The sequence below is a fragment of the Sus scrofa genome, chromosome 1 (genome assembly GCF_000003025.6).
Source record: "Sus scrofa isolate TJ Tabasco breed Duroc chromosome 1, Sscrofa11.1, whole genome shotgun sequence".
NCBI classification, from domain to species: Eukaryota; Metazoa; Chordata; class Mammalia; order Artiodactyla; family Suidae; genus Sus; species Sus scrofa.
The window spans coordinates 109,543,563-109,564,674 of NC_010443.5; the positions used below are offsets into that span (position 1 = coordinate 109,543,563).

General features: G+C 42.8%; 1 protein-coding gene across 12 annotated transcripts in view; it reads right to left on the reverse strand.

Annotated features, from left to right (window-relative positions):
- Window positions 1-21,112, reverse strand: part of TLN2 (talin 2) — a 472,001-nt gene that overhangs the window by 334,900 nt on the left and 115,989 nt on the right. Inside the window, exon 1 of one of the 12 annotated variants that reach the window (XM_021094302.1) lies at window positions 169-2,512. The exons of the other annotated variants lie outside the window; for them this stretch is intronic. The gene's annotated coding sequence lies outside the window, so the exon portion shown is untranslated. Of the gene's footprint in view, window positions 1-168; window positions 2,513-21,112 lie in introns of those variants that run through there. 12 annotated transcript variants of the gene reach the window in all.

Here is a 21,112-nt window from a genome sequence, read left to right on the forward strand (position 1 = left end):
GAAAATCACATATTACTCTGGACTTAGTTTTTAAAAAGCTTTCATTGCCCATTTTAATATGGCCTTACCCTCAGCCAATAAACAGTAATAGGTTAAGTAAGGCAAGTCACAACATGAAGAGCAGAAAAAGACATGGGTTCCACTCGGACACGTCACTCTCTAACTCACGTTTCCATCTAAAATCTGTAAAAGGATGTGGTTGGACTGCAATATCCTCAAGGTGAAGGCATATCCACCCATGTCCTCAGTTTGGGGATTTGCTGCGATTTCGGTTTTCTCACAGCCGTGTCATACTGGAGTTGACTGTCCCCACAAATCTTGGTGAATGAGGCGTTGACCAGCCCGGTTCAGTGTAAGGCACTATATGAAAGGGACATGTCACAAACGTGGCTGGGAGGGCAAGACCAGCACACCCAAAGGGAAGGCAAATTGCGCCTGCAGGAAGAATGCCCAGTATGCTCTGCTGGATTTATTTAGATCTCAGAATGTCCCCGCTGCCAAAGAACTCACGGGAATCTGATACGAAAACACAAACAAACATGTATCCAGGGCAGTTAAAATAAAGATTAAAAAAAAAATCAACCAGAAACCATATGGAGTTGTCTCTAGAACAGTGATCACTTAGTCACTGGGAGCATGCCTACACAGATAAGGCTAAGGATAGCTTCTACTTCCTGTCAATCCCTCGAACCCCATAAGTATCCCTTCCTTCAGCGAGAACACACATCACAAAGTTTACTAAACTCAGTATATAATAAGACACTGCAATAGTTACATCTCCAAGAAAAGGGGAAAGAGAAAGCTGAAATTCCTGTGTGTAGGCACACAGGTAAACAAGACCACAGTCACTTTCTCTTTGGGATTAAAGTCTGGAAACTGTGTGAATTTCCATTGACAGTAAAATGGATAGTGTAGTGAACAGAGCAGGTTACCACACAACAATAATAAAAATGAATGAATTTCAGACACAAGCAAGGACATGGATCAGTCTCACACACAATGGTGAGCCAACAGTAGCAAAAGCCAACTGATATAATAAATTTCCTTTTTTTCAGGAGTTAGAATTACATTAGGAGAGGGTGACGGTGGCCAGCCATCTACCACATAGATTTCAACAGAAGGTAACAAAATCCAAGAAATAAAAAATGATAAAAAAAATCTTAGCACTTGATTGGGCCTTAAATCCTCTCAAACTCCGCAGCTTCATTTTGAAGATAAACAGAGGCGGAAAGTTCAAAAGTACAGGTGCTCTTCCTTCCAGGTTTATACCTTTGCACCACACCTGCTCCACCCACCAAAACGTTCCAAACTTACATTTCTGCTCTCCTTGGTATAAAGGAAGTGCCTAAGAAAAATGCATCTTGCTTATTCATTTTCTTTAAGAAAAGTTTTTGCTTCCCCGTTTGTTAATCCCACACCCGAAGGAGACAACAATCGCTCATTTAACTCTTCTCATTAGCCATGCCCATTATGCACTGATAATCTCTGTTAACAAATCACATAAGGGCAGCTGAGAGATTAAATGCAGTTTACAACTCTCCAGGTCTTCAACACTCCAGTTACCATCTTAACCTGACACAAAACGAATTGCCATGTTTTGAAATAATATACCATTACTGACACACAATTTCCGTCTCCTTGCTTCTGTCTGTGCCCGTGAACTCCAAAGATCTTTTCCATAGCGCTTGAAGGTCAGATTACGTTTACATGCTAATATAATAAATGACTCTGAATTAATTACCATTCTTCATTAAATAACCTCATCTGCCTAATACAGGTTGTTGAAGACCTTTGAGAGAAAAAAGCCGTATTAAAACTTTGTTCCAAATATATTACATGTACTTTTAAAGGGAGAACATGGGGGAATTTTCTCGAAGTCACCACATTTGACCATTTTTAACAGAATTAAATTTCACCGACCCATTGGAGGAAGTTTTATGGTTACTGTTTTTCAACACACTACTGACATAAGGAAATCATGCAAAGCCTTAATCATAATCTATTCAAAATTTTGCTCTCAAGTAATAAAAAAAGCACCTCTGGGAAATTAATTACTGAGAAGAACAAAGAATTGGAGATGTGTGCATATTAGGCCTTCAAGAGATTCATGACAAGAGTTTGGAAAGGGGCAAGTCACAGTGTGTGCTATGCACATAGTTTAAGCAAGAAAATGCAAAAATGGGACCTCCAAATTATAGTAAAGACAGCACTGGGGCTTCTGCCCACTCCCTAACAAGGAATTGTCTCTCTTTTGCCTCAATGGGGGTGGGGATGTTAACATGCAAGAAATCTGGAAAATTCTCTGCCCCACTGAAGGCAGAAATCAGTGCAATAGAGGTTGAGTCACTTCCCACATACTGGACTACTGGCTTTTATGCCAATTTGACCTGCACCTGCAAAATACCATGCAGGTTGCCTGCAATTCAGTCAACATTTCCTGAGCACTAGAGTTCCAGTCATGACTCAGCAAAAACAAATCCAACCAGGCACCATGAGGTGGCGGGTTTGATCCCTGCCCTTGCTCAGCAGGTTCAGGATCCGGTGTTGCCCTGAGCTGCAGTGTAGGTCGCATACGCGGCTCGGATGTGGCGTTGCTGTGTCTGTGGTCTAGGCCAATGGCTACAGCTCTGATTTGACCCCTAGCCTGGGAACCTCCATATGCTGCTAGTGCAACCCTAAAAAAAATAAATAAAAATTTAAAAAATAGAAATAATTTCCTGAGCACTGATTTCATCCATAGACACCTTCTAGACCCTGTTTGGCTTGAGGAATGGGGAAGGAACTGGCATTTACCCCATAATTCCCATGTGCAGGACAGTCCACTAGGCCCCTTATGTGACTGTATCGTGACTGTCCTGTCTCAGCTCTCATTCTCACAATGGAAGAGTGATGGGCCACTTCGCAAAGAAGGTAGCTGAAGGTGAAATGACTTGCCACAGCACACAGCTCAGGGACAAAACATGAACTAAACCCAGGTCTATAAGGCTGTCAGATGATGCACTCCTTCCACTGCTCACACTTCTCCCAGACTACAGGACACGCCCTCTCCAAAGACAAAGGAAATCCAACATGTACGATAGAGCTTAGGGTATGGCAGAAGGACACAAGCACTGCAGTGAGACGACATATCACAGGGACTCAAGGAATGCGCTGTATCTTCCTAGGCATGTAGGGAGTGGACCAGAAATGGCTCTGCCAAGGAAGAGTCTCTGAAGTTGGGTTTTGGGGAATGAGGTAGATGCTTATATCTCGTGACAGGAGGACAAGCATAGCAAGCAAAGGAAAATGTGGCAAAGGCACATGAGCCTACAGAGTAGAAGAGAAGGGCACGTTGGTTAAAAGTAGTCTTAACACAGGAGATGGTGTGGGGAAATGAAGCACAGATAGGAAGACATAGGTCACCCTCATCAGAAGGGCTCAGGTGGCCAAATCGGTTTCTGTTTCATCCATTTGGGAATGAGGAGTCAGTGGTTATCTTAGTCCATTCAAGCTGCTATAACAAAAATACTACACACTGAGTTGCTTAAATAACAGAAACTTGTTTTTCACAGTCCTGGAGGCTGGAAGTCCAAGGTCAAGACTCCAGGAGATTTGGTATCTGGTGAGGTTCCATGTCCCAATTCAAAGATGGCCATCTTCTTGCCTGTGTCCTCACACCGTGGGAGGGGCTAGGGAGCCTCATGGGGTCTCTTTTATAAGGGCACCAATCCCATGCATGAAGGCTCCATCCTCATGACCTCATCACCTCCCAAAGGCCGATTTCCTTATACCATCACATTGAGCGGCTTAGGATTTCAAAACATCGACTTTGGAAGAACACAAACATTCAGCCCATAATGAAAGCTGGAAGAGGATGATTTGAGAAAGATTTAGTGTGCAACTTTGTAGGCTAGGTGGATGGGAAACAGATGTTTTTGCCAATCCAAGCAATGTAGATCTGCAAATATCCATGGAGTACCCTTTCCCAAACATCCTCACCCAAACCAATAATGCAGTATACAAGATTTTTGTAGGATGGCTTCTCCTTCCAAGAAACAATACTGTGGACAAATCCCATCCCCTGATTTTTTTTTTTTTTAATATTCACTTTAGTGTAAGGGCAACCTGAAAATTATCAATAGCTGGTTCAATGTCTACCAAGCTAATACAACTACAGAATTTCAAAAGCCACCTATTAGAAGAAAGAAAATATAAAATCTAAAAGAGAAAATTATGTCTCTGAGTCATTACCCATCTATATTTCTGAAGTATACCAATAAATATCTTGATAAGGATGACAGAGTGATTGGTTTGGTCTTGAAAACCCCGTACGGGAATCTAAGTTTCTGTGACATCTACAGGGTCTTTTTAGAAAGAGTAACTATGGTGCTTAGCATCAGAATGTTATCAAGAATAAAGAAAAACTGGAGTTCCCGTCGTGGCGCAGTGGTTAACGAATCCAACTAGGAACCATGAGGTTGCGGGTTCGGTCCCTGCCCTTGCTCAGTGGGTTAACGATCCGGCGTTGCCGTGAGCTGTGGTGTAGGTTGCAGACATGTCTCGGATCCCGCGTTGCTGTGGCTCTGGCGTAGGCCAGTGGCTACAGCTCTGATTCAACCCCAGCCTGGGAACCTCCATATGCCGCAGGAGCGGCCCAAGAAATAGCAACAACAACAACAACAACAAAAAGACAAAAAGACAAAAGACAAAAAAAAAAAAAAAAAAAGAATAAAGAAAAACTTAAATATAGAAAACAAAAAAAAAAAAGGGGGGGGGGTTTGACCAAGAGACATTTCTGAACCAAGAGAGGCCCAGAAATGAGCCACAGAAGAGATAAATTTAGCCAGAGGGCCTTAGAAATTATGTTCTTTCCATGAAATATAGGCATTTCACCATTAAAAGACTAAAATTCCCCATTGCTATGACAGACCCTATCCATGCAGAGACATCAAGGGGTTGTTAAGCAGTAGGCAACATGGCAAACTGTGAAAAATCTATCCCAACTGTATCACTCTCAGATTCATCAGCCTCTAGCTGTGAGCCAGCACAAGAACCTGGTTCTCAAAGAAAGGTATTCCCATGGGCACTGGCCAGGACTAGACACTCAAACCAGGGCACCATGATGAGGCGTTTAAGTCATAGTCTTTTACAGGGGGCAAAACCAACTAGAGTCACTGCTGGTTACTCAGAAAGACACCCAAAAAAGAGTATCCAAAGGCAAGTTAAAGACCTATTTTTGTTTTAACTAAAGACAAGAAACCTAGAAAGAAATGGGTTTGCTCATTTGACCCTGGGTCAAGGGAACAGTTAGAACACAAAAAGCTTCATTCTGAGTTAGAAGTATTAATCTCTAGAAATTCCATAATAATCAGCCAGTGAAGCTGGAGTTAATTCTTAACATTTAGGAGTGAACTCCATGAAGCATGGGTTCTACCATCCCACAAAATATCCTTCTGTCAGAGCAGCAAGGCCTCTACTTCTCATATGGGGGCACAGGATGGGAGAAGGGGGTCCCCCAGGGTTCACTGCAGGGAGGGGAGCTGCAGGATGAATGTGGTACCTCTTTCAGGCAAGCCAATCCTCCTCTAGCATTTGGGAAGTAAAATATCATTTCTTGATTAAAACAGATAAAATGCACTATGAAGTAGAACATGAATTCAAGTATTGGTAAGGAAAAAAAAATAGAATTTAAAGAAATTTTCACAAGCTTCCAGTGGGCAGTTTGGAGCCAGGCTCAATCTTTTTGTGGGTGGGTGTTGGATTTTTCCTAGAGAATATAGTCGTAATTCCTATAACCTCATCAGTTCTTCTTTAACTTAGAAAGATTTCTAAACCTGAAAAACAGGCTGACAGACTCCTCAGGTACCTGTATGTTTTACATATGTTCACGTCACTGATATCATGTGTATCAAAAACACATTTATCAGAGTTCCTGTCGTGGCTCAGCAAAAACGAACCCAACTAGTATCCATGAGGACTTGGGTTCAATCCCTGGCTTCGATGAGTGGATTAAGGATCCAGCATTGCTGTGAGCTGTGGTGTAGGTTGTAGGCACGGCCCGGATCTAGCATTGCTGTGGCTGTGATGCAGGCCAGCAGCCACAGCTCCAATTTAACCCCTAGCCTGAGAACTTCCATATGCCACAGGTGAGGCCCTAAAAGAAAAAAAAAAAAAAAAAAAAAGTTTTTATTAATTCTCGAAGTCGTTACTAGGACCTGGAAGCATCCAGCGGGCAGAGGCAGGATGATGTCTGGTGACAGGAACACACGGTCTACCCTGTAGCTGCAAGTCACCCAACCACAATATTACCCTGGGGTGGGCAAAACATCACGAGGCACAGATTAACAGGGGAAAAGGAACACAGGCTCCGTACACGGCCCCGGGTTACAACCACCATAACTTACAAATTGAGTGCCATGCTAAGTCCTAGGCACAGCTCAGAGAAGTAGTGTGTTTTGGTATGAGTCAGGCAAGACCCAGATATTATCCGTCAATCATCACCACATACCCTGTTCTGTATCTCATTACCTAATATTACCTCAACTCTCACGTAAGGTAAAGTATCAGTATATCCCCGTTTCACAGCTTAACCAACAAAACCTGAGAGAGATGAAATGATTGCACCACGTCACAGAGCTACTAAGCAGTACCAAAGCCAACTAACCCTCTGGGTGACAACATCACAACACCACATGGCCAACACTTCTGAACCCACTGTCCTGGGCCCCTGGGGAGAGCGCATGCTGGAGGATCCCCAGTGCTCCCTGCGGGGCTGGCAGGACCTGCCATGAGCAGGGACACTGAAAATGGGCCATCTGGAGCCCTGAAACCACATTTTACCAGCTTATTTTGCCAGGTACTTAACAAACTGTCAGCAACAAACACCAAAAGAAAACACAGACTATTAGTAGGATTCCAACCTCAAAGCTTCTCCTATGTATTAGGAACATTTTGCCTCACATGGCTTACAAACATAAAAGTTTTAAATACTGAATTAATTTGAAACGTACATCACGACCCCATATCCAGCCTTAATGTTTCTTTTTATTATTGGGAAACAACAGGATGTGGACCCTGAATCAAAGCCATGGATTCTCTCTCTCTCAAGGGAGCTCAAGTGGTACAAGGCCCAGTGGAGGGAGCTCCAGGCAGGGAGATGGGAGGTGGGCAGCCTTGGGGGTCCTGCTGGGAAGGGAGGCACGTGAAAGGCCAAGAACTGAGAAGCTCCCCCAAGCCCCTTTCCTCCCTGGCTCGGTGGGATCAGAGATGTGCTAGCAGGGTGGGGCCCAAGGGCCAGAGGGAGCCAGTCTTAGAGCATATGCTTTCCAGGCAAAATGTGCACAGGGTCCGAATGGGGATGGACATTTAACACTCAACTGCTCAGTCAGAAGTGGAATCCCAAGGCTAAACCATTCTTTGGAAATTGGATTCTATCAGAAGACCCCTTGGAATTTTGCTAACTCTAACAGGTTTGAGATGCCCACTGGTATATGCGACAAGCTGGAAGTTTATAACATAACAGAAATAGAAGGTCATCAATGGAATCACTGACGCAATCAAGGAATGCTGTCATTCATGATGGGCTAAAACAAAGAGGCTCTACTACTGCCTCGAACTGAGGAGGTTTTTAACATCCAAGAGTCATTTTTCCCACAAAGTAAATTCGTGCAGGAAACAAAACAAAACAAACCAAGCCTATTTATATTAAGCAACTACTCCAAGGATCCTGACTCACTCAAAGCCAGCCCTGTCAGCATGACCAGTATATGCAGACAGGAAGCACAGGCTAATGGTTAAGATCAAGATCCTAGAGCCAGACCTCCTTGGGTCAAATCCTGGCTCCATCACCAAGTACTTATGGCATCCTCAGCAAGTTACTTAAATGATCTGAAGTTTAGCTTATCTGTAAAATGAAGATAAGAACAGGACTTTCACCCTAGGGTTGTTAGAAAGACTAAATAAAAGTAAATAATAAAATACTGATATTAGAGCCTGGTTTATGCTAAGTCTATCCATAACGTATTTACTTTTCATCACAATTACTAGTGAAATGCAAATCAAAACCACAATGAGGTATCACCTCACACCAGTCGGAACAGCCACCATCAAAAAGTCTACAAATAATAAAGATGTGAAGATGGATGTGAAGAGGTTGGAGAGAATGTGGAGAAAAGGGAACCCTCCTAACACCATTGGTGGGAATGTAAATTAGTATAGCCACTATGGAGAACAGTATGAAGGTTTCTTAAACAACTAAAAATAGAGGACTTCCCTTCGTGGCTCAGCAGTTAACGAACACAACTGGTATCCATGAAGACATGGGTTGAACCCTGGGCCTTGCTCAATGGGTTAAGGATTTGGCGTTGCTGTGAGCTGTGGTGCAGGTCGCAGACAGCTCAGATCCTCAGATCCTGCGTTGCTGTGGCTGTGGTGTAGGCCGGCAGCTGCAACTCAGATTCAACTCATAGCCTGGAAACCTCCATATGCCACTGGTATGGCCCTAAAAAAAACAAAAAACAAAAAACAAAAAAAAAAATAGTGATTAGAAGTAATAGATTATTCTTCTCTTCACAAAAGGAAGAGGGAAACAATGGCTATATACAGATTTTTACTAGGCTAAAAGTATTACAGATAATAATCTAAAAAGGAAAGTTTAGGAGTTCCCGTCGTGGCTCAGTGGTTAGTAAATCTGACTAGGAACCATGAGGTTGCGGGTTCGATCCCTGGCCTTGCTTGGTGGGTTAAGGATCCAGTGTTGCTGTGAGCTGTGGTGTAGGTTGCAGACGTCTCGGATCCCGCGTTGCCATGGCTCTGGTGTAGGCCGGTGGCTACAGCTCTGATTAAACCCCTAGCCTGGGAACCTCCATACGCCATGGGAGTGGCCCAAGAAATGGCAAAAAGACAAAAAAAAAAAATAAAAATAAAAAAATAAAAAGGAAAGTCTAAGCCTAAAATAATTTTCCACTACCTAAAAAATTCATGCTCAAAGCTTAGGGAAATTTAGGATAGTAAGCTAAGTTATAAAAATTTTTACTTCCTATCATTCGTTCAAAGTTAAGAGTTTGGTGGGAGTTTTGGGGTTTTTTGTTTTTCCATGGTTGCACCTGCAGAATATGGAAGTTTCCAGGTCAGGAATCGAACCTGAGCCACAGCAGTGACAACACCAAATCCTTAACCTGTAGGCCAGCAGGAAACTCTCAAAATTGCAGCGTATTAAATAACTAATTGAGAAGAAATTTAGGAAAATAGGTTATCAATTTGGTCACTTTTATTTCAGACTGTCCACATCTTATAAACAAACAAACATTTGCTTGAATGACCACTGATATGCTTAAATATTCATTCATCTAGAAGGATACATCATTTATTTACTATTTTATTCTTTTTTTTTTTTTTAGGGCCACACCTGTGGCATAAGGAGACTCCCTGGCTAGGGGTCATATCAGAGCTGTAGTCGCTGGCCTACACCACAGAGACAGCCACACCGGATCAAAGCCACATCTGTGACCTACACCACAGCTCACAACAACTCTAGATCCTTAACCCACTGAGTGAGGCCAGGCATCAAACCTGCATCCTCATGGATACTAGTCAGATGCATTTCCGCTGAGCCACAATGGGAACTCCAAAGTTATCACCATGATTGAATCATATATTCACTCATCTCAATCAAACATATTAAGGCATACTCAAGAGCCACTGTGGAAAATTTATACTTTCATTTATTGATTTTCCTTTTCTTTGCTTTTTAGGGCCACATCTGTAGCATATGTAAGTTTCCAGGTTAGGGATCAAATTGGAGCTACAGCTGCCAGCCTACAGTCACAGCAATCCATATCCAAGCCCCATCTGTGACCTACACTGCAGCTGGCGGCAATGCTAGATCCTGAACTCACTAAGTGAGGCCAGGGATCAAACAAGCATCTTCATGGATACTAGAGGGTTTTTAACCCACTGAGCCACAATGAGAACTTCTACTTTCATTTAATCTTAATCTTAGAGATTCCCCCCCAAAAAAGTATTTCAAAAAGGCATAGTATGACCTGCCTAGCTCAGTAGACACCTGACCTAGCTCAGTGGACACCTGACCTAGCTCAGTGGGTTAAGGATCGAGCGTTGCCATGAGCTGTGGTATAGGTCCAGATGTGGCTTGGATCTAGCATTGCTGTGACTGTGACTAGGCCAGCAGCTACAACTCCGATTGGACCCCTGGCCTGGGAACCTCCATATGCTGTGGGTGCGGCCCTACAAAGACACAAAACAAACCAAAAAAAGATTATTTCCCATGATAGAACATGAGAATATTTATATATGACTGGGTCACTTTCCTGTATAGCAGAAATTGGCACAGATTGTATATCAACTATAATTTTTAAAAAAATTAAAGATTATGTCATATAAAATTATAAATCTGGTTTTCAGGTATGGTTGATAGTGTTTCTCTAAAAGAAAGAGCCCAATCCCCTATCTTCTTAGAAGGCAAAAAGGCAAAACAGTGAGAGAAAAAAACAAAACAGCTTGTTAAAGACATCTGTGCTTCTCCAGCCTGGTGCTGCCTACATTCTTGGGAAGACAACTCAATTGCTTACTAAGCATGCCGCATTTTATTATGCCTCAATTACACAGTTTCTCTGATCAACCATGTTAGCATTTAATTACCATGCAATTAACTCATGGCACTAACTCAAGCTCATGGGCATTTCTGCTTTGGCCCCAGCAGTCCTCAAACCATGGAGCCAAAGCCCACCCTGCATTTCCCCTCCCACCTGTGCTCTGTCTCCCAGGCATTTTCCTGGGTTATGATTACAAAAGCTCCACGGCACACCAATTCTTCTCCAACCCTGCCATAGCTGCCTAGAGGAGACCAGTCTCAAAGCAGGGGACTCCCAGTGCAAACATCCCTACCAGGGGTGGGGTAACAGGAGGACTTGCTAACAGGAGGAAGACAACCCCAGTATCAAATGGGATTTGAACTAGATGAGTGAGTATCAGACTTTGGTATTCCACAACAGAAAACTGCCACCCCTTCCCAAACTGGGCTGATTGAGAACTCTGTCTTCAAAGTGCTCCCTTGAGGAAACAATCTCAAACCATCATTTCATTAAAAACAGCCATTTTCAAATCTACCAAGAAGAAAGGATATTATCTTTCAATAAAAGACAGTTCTTGGAATACATTTATCTTAATAGTAAGTATCTTTATTTTTGACGTTTAGAACAATCATGGATCAGTTCTTTGGGAAACACTAGATGAAATGGTTTTAAGGTCTCTGCTGACCTGTAAGTTACTGAAGCACAGCTCAGCAAGCGTTTTTAAGCTAAAGAGAACTGAAGATATTTAATTACTTGTCACCAAAAAAAAAAGATCTATACTTCATTCATTTCGCATATAGCATATACGCAAGCCAAAACAAAGACCAAATAACCAAATAACCAAGGCAGGTGGAGGTGGTGGGGCAAAGGAAAGCATTCTGCTTTCCCGGTATAATTTCTAGGAAGATTAATATCCTCTCTAAATGTCATTCTCCTTGCACATGATTTCAAACGATGTTTTTCTGGCTCTACAATACCAGTGGAATCAGCTGTTTTAACTTGAGGCCCTAGAGTGTCACTCTCCAGTTGTGTAGTTATTTATAACTACAGAGCAGAGCCTGCGTCTGCCACATGGAAGTATGCAAGACCCCATAGAAAGGTCACAAGACAATGTCGCTTGTTTCAAACACACTGCCAATTTAACATGCACCCACCCTTTGGGAGATCTTTCCTATTAAGAAAGCTCCAGAAACAATCTAAAGGTTCTCCTGGCAACAGGGCTCTCACCTTACACGTTACCTAGATTCAGCCGAGTTCCCCAGAACTCAATAAGTTCATCCAAAGCGTTGGATTCCAGCTGGATGTTTGCAGTAGGATCTGTGCGATTATCCCATGCAGCTATGAACTGGCTTAGTAAACATTTGCTGAACGTATCTTACTTAGAAGGCATCCTAGAGAGTCTCCTCATTCTTCCCCTCCCACCACACCCAAAAAAGGTACGACAAAACACTCGGTCCAGTTTTCCAGAGAGTAGCCTAAGCTCTTCCACCAACTGCCACATGATGTGCTATAACAAATGCTGTATTCAGAACCTGCCACATATACAAGTGATCCTGGAGGACAGAGAGATCCCTTCCTCTTAGGGGTAGACAGTACGGTTGGCTGGATTTGGGCTGTGCATTTCAAGAACGTGAGAAGGGAGATGCACCAAGAAGCCTTTACCCCTGGAATTGGAATGTCAGCTGCATTAGAGCCAGAGCTTTACGGGTCTTATTTAAAATGATGCGCCCCACATCTACAACAATGCCAAAAAGTAAGAGCTAAATATTTGTTTGATAAAAAGTTAAAAAAAAAAAAAAAAAGAGAGAGAGAGAAAAGAACGATCTTAGACCTGTCACTGACTTAGCCATCATGTCATTAGTTTCAGAGCATTCAATGACCATGAGTTTACCTAAGGAACAAGTTCAGGCTGCCTGAGGAGCAGATTCCCCACCACCACCCACCCACCCACCACCACGGAGCCAGATGAGACTCCACCCTGTACATCCCAGACTGGCAGACTGGTGGAGGGAGAACTTTCACTCTTCCTCACCTCAGGCAAATTCCTTAACTTGCTCTCTACCAATGTCACAAAACAATCCTTAACCCAGCATGAGGAAGGGACCAAGCTGAAGTTTCACCTAACATCTAATATTTGTGCCTTCTAGAAGACAGAGCCAGTGCTGTGGCTCTAGCCTGGGGCCACCAGATCAATTACAGAGCTGAGTGAAGACTCACCCACCAGCTGTGCTCCCCACACCCAGACCCTGGTTAGAGGGCAGGTGGGCTCCAGTGGGTGGAACCCCAGGACAGAACTACCAAAGAACAATGGCTACACAGGAGTCCTTGCTTATAATGAGATGCCATGGGATTGTTTAAATGTTAGGATTTCCTAGGACATTTTAAAATAGGTTTGTTTAAATGAACATAAACCAGAATTGAGACAACTTTTCCTGAGCACTATGCATAAGCTCAAGTGAGATTCACTTGCAAAATAAGAGGACAAGAAAGACAGGCAGGAGAACCAAAGTCTATTATCTGAAGGTACCACCAAGAAACACTGCTTTTTGGGGTTTATTGTTTGTTTTTGTTGCTACCCAACAAAAAAAGGGCAGTGTTAAGAACAGTCCAGAATAAAAAAAAAAAAAAAGAAAAGAAAAAGCAACAGCAACTTCTTCCTGTTATCCTTTCAGCATTTAGCACAGTGCTTCTCCCTCTTGAATACATGATTACCATAAAATGTAATCCTCTGATAATAAAATCAACTATTAAAATCTATCTAAATGAACTATCAAAACTAAGTCTGTGATCTATCTTGAGTTCATTTTTTTCAACATGGTATAACCTAAGAATCAATCCATACAGATACCTAATTGTTCTAGCACCACTTGTTGAAAACCCAACCCATTCTCTATTGAATTAGTTTGCTCCTTTAGTAAAAATCTGTTGACTAGTTATTTATGGGTCACTAGACTGCTCTAGGGATCTCATAGGTCTACCTTACAGGATGCCACATGGTCTTTTATTTATATCATTTTGTGGTAAAACTTGAAATTACAGAGGTGAGCCCTCCAACTATGTTGTTTGTTTTTTTTCTCCAAAATTGTCTTGGCTACTCTGAAGCCTTTGCATTTCCATGTAAATTTTAGCACCGGTTTGTTGATGTCTTAAGACTGTTTCAAAATACCCTTCTGGTTAACTATATCCAGTCTCTTGGGACAGACCGTGGTGGAAAATAATATGAGAAAGGGAATATGTGTGTATGTATAAGTATGTGTACAGATACATATAGATAGACAGATGTATATATCTATATGTGTATATATATGTAGATATAGATATCTACATATATATAGATATATGACTGAGTCACTTCGTAGCCGAAATTGGCACAACATTGTAAATCAACTATAATTTTAAAAAATATTTTTTAAAATAAAATACTCTTCTAGAATTCTGACAGATTGCACTGAATCTTCAGGTCAGTTTGGGGAAGGGATATCTTTTTTTTTTTAATGATTTTTATTTTTTCTATTATACCTACCTAGTTTACAGTGTTCTGTCAATTTCCACAGTACAGCCAAGAGACCTAGTCACACATACATATATACATTCTTTTTCTCACATTATCCTCCATTGTGCTCTGTCATTGGTGACTACATATAGTTCCCAGTGCTATACAGCAGGATCTCATTGCTCATCCCTTCCCAAAGGCAATAGTTTGCATCTATTAACCCCAGATTCCCAGTCCATCCCACTCCTTCCCCCTCCCCCTTGGCAAACACACGTCTGTTCTCCAAGTCTGTGAGTTTCTTTGCTGTGGAAAGGTTCATCTGTGCCATATATTAGATTCCAGATATAAGTGATATCATATAGTGTTTAGCTTTCTCTGACTTAATTCACTTAGTATCAGAGTCTCTAGTTCCAGCCATGTTGCTACAAATGGCATTATTTTGTTCCTTTTTATGGCTGAATAGTATTCCATTGTGTATATATACCACATCTTCCTAATCCAAGCATCTGTAAATGGACATTTAGGTTGTTTCCATGTCTTGGCTATTGTGAATAGTGCTGCAATGAACATACGAGTGCATGTGTCCTTTTCAAGGAAAGTTTTGTCTGGATATATACCCAAGAGTGGGATTGCTGGGTCATATGATAATTCTATATTTAGTTTTCTGAGGTACCTCCCATGCTGTTTTCCACACTGGTTGTACCCAATTTACATTCCCACCAACAGTGTTAGGAGGGTTCCCTTTTCTCCTCACCCCCTCTAGCATTTGTTATTTGTGGACTTATTAATGATGGCCATTCTGACAGGTGTGAGGTAGTACCTTATAGTAGTTTCGATTTGCATTTCTCTAATGATCAGTGATGTTGAGCATTTTTTCATGTGCCTGTTGGCCATCTGTATATCTTCTTTGGAGAAATGTCTATTCAGGCCTTTTGCCCAGTTTTCAGCTGGGTTGTTGGCTCTTTTGTTGTTGAGTTGTGTAAGTTGTTTATATATTTTAGAGATTAAGTTCTTGTCTGTTGCATCATTTGAAACTATTTTCTCCCATTCTGTAAGTTCTCTTTTTTTATAGTTTCCTTTGCTATGAAAAAGCTTGTCAGAGTGATTAGTTCCAATTGGTTTATTTTTGCTTTTATTTCTGTTGCCTTAGGAAAGTAACCTGAGCAAATATTTGTAAGGTTGATGTCAGAGAATGTTTTGCCTCTAGGAGTTTGATGGTGTCTTATGTTTAAGTTTTTAAGCCATTTTTAGTTTATTTTTGTGCATGGTGTGGGGTGTGTTCCAGTTTCACTGATTTACATACGGCTGTCCAATTTTCCCAGCACCACTTGCTGAAAAGATTGTCTTTTGAGGGGAGGGTATATCTTTATGTTAAGTCTTCCAATTCCTAAACAAGGGACCTATCTCCATTTACTTGCAGGACTATCAGAATTAAGCAAAAACATAAAATCTTCAACTACTACCTTGTCTGCCAGGAAAGAAAGAACAGTTGGAATACAGAAAATCCCTGCAAATTTACAACTTTACACAATTCCTTCACAAGCTTTACACACAATGAGTTATAGTGATGGATAAATAAAGGCTCAAAATTGTAATTATCAGACAACAGGCAGATGTGGCAACAAAGCCCAGGTACTCATTTTCCCCAATTCAGATTCTCAAGTCTTAGATACTGTACAGTTGGCTGACAACTACAAATCAAAGGGAGGGTTGTCAAGAGAGAGAACAACTGGGGAAGTGGTGTGAGCCCCACCATAGGACAGCCACCTACTTCTAGAAGCCAAGTGAGGCTTTCTTACTCTACCACGCCTTCAGACAAAGAGCTCACAGGACAGAGGAGGAGGGGAAGGGGCCAATAAAAGAGGAAAATAAATTCGGAACAGGAAAAAACTTCTAGAAAGACCTCAGATGGAGAAGAGCCAGGAGAGGAAATGGGCAGGGCACGCTATGGGAGCTCCACAGAGCAGGGCCAAGGGCACCCGAATGGCCACTAGGAAGCCTGGGAATTTCCAGGAAGGGAAAAGCAAAGGGGGAGGGTGGGCACTGTGTTTTCCTTCTCAGTCCACAGCCAGAAAATCACTTGCCTACTGACCTTTAGAAGGTGGTGGCATAAGTAAATCCACTAGTTACTTAAGAAAACTCTGGATGTCAAAAAAGCACTTTGGGGTTAAGTAGACAACATCAGTGTTCTATATTGCAGTAAGTGGAGGACTCAAGTTCAGAACAGGATAAATACCAACCATATGTTACATCAAGATATGCCATAGGTCCTTGATGATGCCAGGTGCCTGGGGACGGTTAGTTCAGATCTCAAAGCTACACGCATAGAATTCAGGGTCATTCTGAGGAAGGTCAGCATGTTTGTTTGTTTCACTCCAAGTGGGTGATTTTGTTGTTGTTGTTTTGTTTTGTTTTTGCTTTTTAATGCCACACCCACGGCATATGGATGTTCCCAGGTCAGGGGTCTAATCGGAGCTACAGCTGCCGGTCTACACCACAGCCACAGCAACGCCAGATCCGAGCTGCGTCTGCAACCTACACCACTGCTCATGGCAACGCAGGATTCTTAACCCACTCAGCGAGGCCAAGGATCGAACCCGCAACCTCAAGGTTCCCAGTCGGATTTGTTTCCACTACGCAACAATGGGAACTCCTCCAAGTGGGTAATTTTTACTTTTTTTTTTCCACACCTCACAGATTATCTACAGTAAACACATTACTTCTGAAATTAATAAAAATAAAACTCTTTAAATGACTACCGAGGGAATTTTTCAACTCTGTTTCAGCAGAGCTCCAAAACTGGCCACGTAAATCCAGGCATTCTCGATGAATGTGGCCAGGTCTTAAGGTATGAAGCATGTGGCCTTGGAAGAGCAGGCAGCTAATAGAGAAACAGCTTACAAGACAGCAAACAAAGCTGTAAAGTGAAAACTACCCGAGCTTTACAAAACTGTTTTCCTCCAACTCTCCTCTAGGCTTAATGACACCTAAAATGCAAAGATTAGCCTCAAAGTTGTTACCAGGAATCCAGAAGGAAGGGAGGCAGGTGACAGGAAAGCAGGGTCCAAGACCATTTATCACCCAGCCTTTACATTTCACGCTGACTTGCCATTTTGCCAAGTGGCAGTTCTCACAGCCGGCCTTTGTGTTCACATTTCCCAATTCCATCTCCAAACCTGGATCCTGAGCCAAAGATTTCGTCCCTCTCCCTTGTCCCAGAGCTGGGCCAGAAGCCAAGCAACAGATGACACAACATGCATCTTTATGGATCAATAGAGTTGTGATAACCAACTTTAAAGTCCAGAATGCAGAGGATCCCTCTCTGATATTGGCCCTTTCAGGAGAGCCCAGCTATCATAGGCCCAGTGCTTACTGCAGTGAACCTGATGCCCAGAGCCTGGAATGACTTGTCCAAGGTCAGGCACCAGTTGGCAGCACAGGCTTGCCATCCTGGCTGACCCCCCTACCCACAGCTTTTCCCATTATGTCACAAAGACAACCTTCCTCAGAAACTTCAAAGCCTAAAAGCTCAATTTACATCCTCTGAAGGGAAGCCAGCAATCCAAGCATTCTTTTTTGGCAACTCCATGTTTTAAAGGCACTTAAGAAAATCTGTCAAATTCAGAAAATTCAAGCTACAATATCGTTTCCAAGAAAAACAAGGCTTGTTTTTAAAAGACGCTAAGTAGGAAATAAGCAGCCTTGTCAAAAGGAATAGACCCCAAGTTCTGAAAAGACTCCTGCAGCTGAGGAAAGCTGTGATGATATCTTCCAATTCATGCATTAGACCGCCCTATTCCTGAAGGCACAGTCACCTGTCACCAGGCCTCCCACTGGGCCCATCAGAGGCCTAGGACAAAGAAAGCAATACAGACCACAAAGCCATGCTACATGCCATGCTGTCTGTACCCACTGGGGCTACTGTGTCCAAATCATGCTTCGCTGCTTTTCAGCTAGTATCTTAGTACTAACCCTTCATGGACATGAGACCCATTTATTAGTTATCTACCTTGGAAATCATCTTCTCCGAAATCAGTTATAAGATTCCTCAAAATAGATCTTTAGAAAATAAACAAGGAATGATCAGTGAGACTTCCATTAGGTACAGTATAAAATCATTCACCACTTTAAAATCCTGCAGGTCTAACTAGGTGTAATTAAAGAAAAGAGCCACTTCCAGAGGGCAACGCAGGCCAGTGTGGCTGGATTCCTTTCATTGTGTCTATTCCTTCCCAAGGACAACTTGCAGTCATTCTGCCACTTAGATATGCTGCACCAGAGCAGGTGGCCTTACAATTCAGAGGGTGACCACACCATGAAAAGCTCTAGCCAAGAATTAAGGTTTTTCCCAGGGCAGTGGAAGCACAAGCTTCATTCAGGGGAGAGCCAATCAAAAAACTGAGGGTGGTATCCAAGCAACCTCATGGAAGTGTGGCCCCCTCAGTTCAAGCCCAGCAGGGACAGAACTGACGGAAGTTCTCAATGGCCAGTCATGGATGTCCACCCTGGCCTTCCCCTTGGCCTCAGCCAAAGGCATGTTTGACAACCCCAGGCCAAGAGACACATGTGACCGGCTCAGGAGGAAGGGGAACAAAAGGGACTTTGTATAGCCCCGAATGCGCCAAGAGATGGCCCAACCCATATCCCTGGGCCAAATGGAAGCAAAAGGAGTAGAGACAAATCTCCTTTTCTTCAACAAGACGTGGAGGGTGCTTACCTATCCCAGTTCTCTCAGCCTTTTGAAAAAGATCACGGCCCATGCTCCCTGGAACAGTCTCAATATGCCCATGGCACATTGCACCTCTAAGTGGAATATTTCTAAACTCCCAAATGGACCCAAAAATGCCATTTTCAGTGGCACTGTTAGTGAGGAACAGCAGTGCTCTGGCCAAATGGCAAGTCCCCTCAGGTTCCCCGATTCCAAAGATGAAAATCGTGTTGACATATGGACCGTGGCAGGGCCTGCACATCCAGAAAAGATGGCCAAGAACAGCCTGTGAGAACTGTCCTGAAACAATGCTATCTTTCTTCTGCATCTTGAACTGCTCAAGATGACTATGCATGTTCAATAGCAGGACAAAGTGACTCAGTTGAGGAACAAATTCCTTTCCAAACAGCACCTCCCCCACGAAGGAATTTTACTTTGTGCCCAAGTCCAAGGGAGTACTGGTGGAGCCTTGGACAGCCACAGCAGAAATCCCAGGTCTTTCTTAGCCATGTCTAAGGACACTTTGTTGAACAGCATCTTCCTCCCCTTGCCTGGTCTTAGGTTTGCCTGCTATGAGCCTGGCTGTGTTTCAGCACCACAAGTCCCAGGACACGTCGAACGGCCCTTGCCCAGTTAGATCCCCATGTAAACCACAGCAAAGATGTCCCCTGCTTTGCGGTATGGAGGCCAGCCACAACAACACACCTCCCTATATACTGAGCACGAGAGAAACCACCACCATCTGGCTCCCTGGTGTGGTCCATGGAGCCATTTCAGCCAGCAGAGTCCTGGAGCACTCATTTTACCATGAAAAAAAAGAAAAAAAAAAACAAAAAAAAACACCTATGACTACCATCCATTTGGACATTCATTCCTCTTCCTCTCACCTGAACTGTAATTTTGAAAGAATTTGAGGAAAGAATGTTAAAAGGAACAGCAAATTTTAGCACACCACACTTCATCACTTGGATTTTTGTACTGCCTTTTTCTCAATTTCAATGTGTTGGCTTAAAGGAAGCCTGGTTTCAAGTCCCACCTAGCCATTTCTCTATTTCATTTTTTGTAATAAGTAAAATAATGTCACTGAGAGCAAAAAGATCACACTGCAAATATAAATGTAGACCCAGAAGAAAAAAAAAAATGTCAAGTTAGTCCTAGAATCCTCCATAAAGTTAGCATGGCATGTCTGTAATTCTCCCCTAACAGGCACTAGTAGCAAAGATCAAATCTTCTCTTTTACTAGCCATTTAATCATCAATGACTTAAAACTCCACTATATTCCATCAACAGATCTCTACTCTGTTTAACAGCAACCTCTACACAGCTCTCTCCAGAGTCTATTAATTCCTTGAATGGTTTTGCCAAATTTCTTTTAACAATTGTTCATGCCCTCCAGAAACTCCAATGGAAAAGAAATATTTATCCATAAAAAGAACTCAACTTTGGGGGGGAAAAAAAAGATCCTCCTAGCAAAAAAGTTTTGTGGAAAACATCTCACCAGGTGTTGGGGATCATTTGACACCAGGACATACCTCGAATGCCTGTGAAGTATATTCAGACACAGGCAGGCTGTGGCCATCCTGGCTCTCCAAGAAAGAGTCACCAACCCAGGAGCACATTTTAAAACATTTCTTCAGGCAAATTGAAGAGGTTATCCAATAGCCCAACACCTGGTGAGATGTTTTCCAGTACAGTAATGCAGCCCCCAGGATCACCCACTGACCTCACCTGTGAAATTATTTTTAAAAACTATTTTTTGCCTTCTTAGGGCCACACACACCTGCATCATATGGAAATTCCCAGGCTAGGGGTTGAATTGGAGTCACAGCTGCTGGCCTACACCAGAGACACAGCAACTCAGGATCCAAACCACATCTACCACCTACACTACAACTCATGGCAAAACTGGATCCTTAACCCACTGAGCGAGGACAGGGATCGAACCCCAACCCTCATGGATACTATTCAGATTCTTAACCCGCTGAGCCACAGTGGAAACTCCCCAAATGACTTTTTTTCCTTTCTTTTTTTGTGTTTTTTGTCTTTTTAGGGCCACACCCACGGCATACGGAGGTTCCCAGGCTAGGGGTCTAATCATGAGAGCTGTAGCCACTGGCCTACACCACAGCCACAGCAACACCAGATCCAAGCTGCATCTGCAACGTACACCACAGCTCATGGCAACACTGGATTCTTAACCCAACTGAACGAGGCTGGGGGTTGAACCCACGACCTCATGGTTCCTAGTTGGATTCGTTTCCACTGCGCCACAAGAGGGATTCTCCAACACACTTTCCAATGAAAGCAAGTCCCTCCTGATTGAACTCAAAATTTTTGGCC